This window comes from Theropithecus gelada, chromosome 3 (assembly GCF_003255815.1).
Source record: "Theropithecus gelada isolate Dixy chromosome 3, Tgel_1.0, whole genome shotgun sequence".
NCBI lineage: Eukaryota > Metazoa > Chordata > Mammalia > Primates > Cercopithecidae > Theropithecus > Theropithecus gelada.
In genome coordinates this window covers 120,408,967-120,412,143 of record NC_037670.1, presented here as the reverse complement: position 1 = coordinate 120,412,143, position 3,177 = coordinate 120,408,967, and the positions used below count along the sequence as shown (strand labels likewise).

Below are 3,177 nucleotides of genomic sequence, written 5' to 3'. Positions count from 1 at the left end.
TTTGTTGAACTTCCATTAAGTGATTTTCTGTAAATATACCTTTTAATATTGCTCAGACTAAATGCATTTGCAAGAATATGTTTAGAAAGTAATGGTGTATTTGTCACTCACACTGGGGCAAGAGAGAAAGGAGTAAGTGCTAAAATCAGGCCCCGAATTTCTCATACAGTGATTAGCAGAAACATACACCAAGCAGGTCCGTTACTCTGGGACCTGGCTGGGGTAGAAGTAAAGAGCCTTGGGCTGCTGTCCCTCTTGGCTCACATGAATTTTTTTCTCCTTCTACACATACTGTGGGTGAGTGATCCCAGAGAATTTTATGGTCTAAGGCTATAGAATCGATGTAACTACTTTCTAAAATCTGGATTGGTACCAACTAAGAAATAACTATTTGGCTACAAATTAGTAAAAACTACCATTTAAAAACATCTTTTTATCAGGAACCATGCTTTATGCCTTAAATGCATTTTTTTGTTAAATTTGCAAGAAGAAAAATAAGAAAGAAAGAAACAAGAAAACAGGAGTTCTGCATTGTAGGTTCTGTTGTGCCTGTGTAAAGAAGAGGTATTGTTGAGGACATCACACTAAATGAAATAATCCAGTAACAGAAGACAAAATGATGCATGATTCCAATTATATGAGGTATCTGAAACAGACAAATTCTTATAATCAAACAATGGAATGGTGTCTCCCAGGAGCTGGGAGGAAAGGAAAATAGGGAATTACTAGTCAACAGGCATAACTTTTGGGTCAAGAAAGATTAATAAGCTCCAGGGAAATGCAGTACAACATTTTACCTATAGTCAACAATAATGTGTATTGTCTTGTAAGGGTGGAAAGTTGTGATACCTTTCTTCACTCATCATAAGGGTAGTGGCCACACTCCTATAACAAAGATGGGTTAACAAGAAACCAATTACTTAATCAAAGTTTAACATGACACAGGAGCCTTCAAAAATGAAGACCCAAAGACCCAGAAAAAAAATGTCCATTTTTATACTTAGATTTGATGAAGAATGGAGAGTTATGAGGAAATGTGATTGGACAAAAGGGCATGATCTAAAGGTGATAGACTGAGGAGGGAAACCTAACAAGGACTGTCCGTTCAGATTATTCTTGGCCTCTCTGTGTAGCATTCCTTCCTCCAGGGTAGGGGACAGGACCCGTCTGGAATGAGCATTTTCAAAGGAGAAGAGAGAAGGGGGACAGTGACCTGTCTAGGTTTTATGGCTTGCTTTGCAAAAGAGGGGTTCTCATTTCTAAGACCTGCTTTGGGGAAGTTACATTCTGACTTCCAAGACTCGCTTCTGAAAGAAGGAGTGGGAGACAGGACGGCAGGAAAAAATGAGAGATAGATTGCTTCTGAGGTGTTCCAGTATCCTTCAGTTCAAAGTACTAAACACACAAAGGCACCATACTTTGGGGTATCATATTCTGACCCTCAATATTACACTTAAAAATTTGTTAAGATGAAGCCAGGTGCGATGGCTGACGCCTGTAATCCCAGCCCTTTGGGAGGCCGAAGCAGGCAGGTCATTAAGGTCAGGAGTTCAAGACCAGCCTGGCCAACATGCTGAAATCTCGTCTCTATAAAAATACAAAATTTAGCCAGGCATGATGGCGGATGCCTGTAATCCCAGCTACTCGGGAGACTAAGTCAGGAGAACTGCTTGAACTGGGGAGGTGAAGGTTGCAATGAGCTGAGATCGCACCACTGCACTCCATCCAGCCTGGGTAACAGAGTGAGACTCTATCTCAAAAAAATAAAATAAACAAAAAATTGTTAAGATGGTGGATTTCATTTTCAGTATTCTTACCACCCTAATATTTTTTAGAAATGTAAAAATTGATGCATAGAATTATTTAAAAACCTGCCCAAGATTAAAAAGCTAGTAAGTGCAGTCGCGGGACACCGGGCGTAGAGGGCGGTCGCGGCAGGCAGCGGCGGCAGAATGTTGGCTACCAGGGTATTAAGCCTAGTTGGCAAGTGAGCAATTTCCACCTCTGTGTGTGTACGAGCACATGAAAGTGTCGTGAAGAGCAAAGACTTTTCGCTCCCAACTTACGTGGATCGGCGTGACTATGCCTTGCCGGATGTGGCCCATGTCAAGCAACTGTCTGCCAGCTAGAAGGCCTTGAAGGAGAAGGAGAAGGCGTCCTGGAGCAGCCTCTCCACGGATGAGAAAGTCGAGTTGTACCGCCTTAAGTTCAGGGAGAGCTTTGCTGAGATGAACAGGGGCTCGAATGAGTGGAAGACGGTTGTGGGTAGTGCCACGCTCTTCATCTGCTTCACCGCACTCATTATCATGTGGCAGAAGAGCTATGTGTACGGCCCCCTCCCGGAAACCTTCGACAAAGAGTGGGTGGCCGTGCAGACCAAGAGGATGCTGGACGTGAAGGTGAACCCCATCCAGCGCTTAGCCTCCAAGTGGGACTACGAAAAGAACGAGTGGAAGAAGTGAGAGATGCTGCCCCGTGCCTGCGCCTGCCTCTGTCACCTCCATGCAACTCCATGCCTATTTACTGGAAACCTGTTATGCCAAACAGTAGGACTGCTAATAAAAGACCAGCTTACCTGGAAAAAAAAAAAAAAAAAAAAAAAAAAAAAAAACCTAGTAAGTGGATGATTGAAATCAGATTTGAGGCTCTTCATCCATAATCCCGTTATTTGTCTTAACTCATCATGTTTTATTTGCAGTATGTTTACAGAACATCACAAATTCATCCCAATACAAGGATCACCTGAAACTCACCACTTATACTATTTGAGTGAAAATAGTTATAACCTTGTACTTCTTATGTCCGGTAATATTTGTTTAGTCTCATACATTTCTACCCTAAAAACATTAGGAGGTATGGGATGAGTTCTGTTTCTTATCATTTTTCTGGAATGGTTGAGTTGCTCTAGCTTGCTAATTTTCCCCCAACCGAGTTCTATGGTTTCTCTATTAGTGTAATACTTATCCCAATCTTATTTATTCATTTATTTGTTTGTTTGTTTTTTTTTTTTTTTTGGTCACTATTTAGCAGATGAGCCCTTTGCACTGTAAGTCGAAAGCTAGCTCTTCTTAAGCATACTGATCAGTAAGATACTAAGTAAGATTATACCTTTGTTTTACAAAAGGTGCATATGTATTAAATGTCTTCCATCATGTAAATCTTAATATTTTATAGAGC

At 41.1% G+C, this 3,177-nt stretch overlaps 1 pseudogene across 1 annotated transcript; it reads left to right on the top strand.

Moving 5' to 3' along the window:
- The first annotated feature begins 1,952 nt into the window (after positions 1-1,952).
- LOC112621364 lies at positions 1,953-2,578 on the top strand (annotated as a pseudogene). The gene has a single exon (XR_003118712.1). The product of XR_003118712.1 is annotated as a cytochrome c oxidase subunit 4 isoform 1, mitochondrial pseudogene (transcript).
- Positions 2,579-3,177: the final 599 nt, after the last annotated feature.